The following is a 462-nucleotide window of genomic DNA, read 5'->3' on the forward strand; positions in this document are numbered from 1 at the left end:
GACAGGGTAAACTACAATAACACACTACTGAAATATTCCAACTCTTACATTTCAATGAAAGAAATTCAAAATGAACTTTGAAAAATCACGAAAATGTAACTGTGACAATGGAAACCACACCCAAACACTTCTGAAATATTCCAACTCTTGCATTTCAACGAAAGAAATTCAAAATGAAATTTGAAAAATCAAGAAAATGTAACTGTGACAAGGTAAACCAAAACCAGACACTACTGAAATATTCCAACTCTTGCATTTCAACGAAAGAAATTCAAATGAACTTTGAAAAATCGAGAAAATGTAACTGTGACAAGGTAATCCTCAAGCAAACACTACTGAAATATTCCAGCTCTTGCTTTTTAACGAAAGAAATTCAAATTGAACTTTGAAAAATCAAGAAAATGTAACTGTGACAAGGAAAACCACAACCAAACACTACTGAAATATTCCAACTCTTGCATT

The sequence above is a fragment of the Artemia sp. Qi Xiang Cuo genome, chromosome 20 (genome assembly GCF_049724085.1).
Source record: "Artemia sp. Qi Xiang Cuo chromosome 20, ASM4972408v1, whole genome shotgun sequence".
Lineage (NCBI taxonomy): Eukaryota > Metazoa > Arthropoda > Branchiopoda > Anostraca > Artemiidae > Artemia > Artemia sp. Qi Xiang Cuo.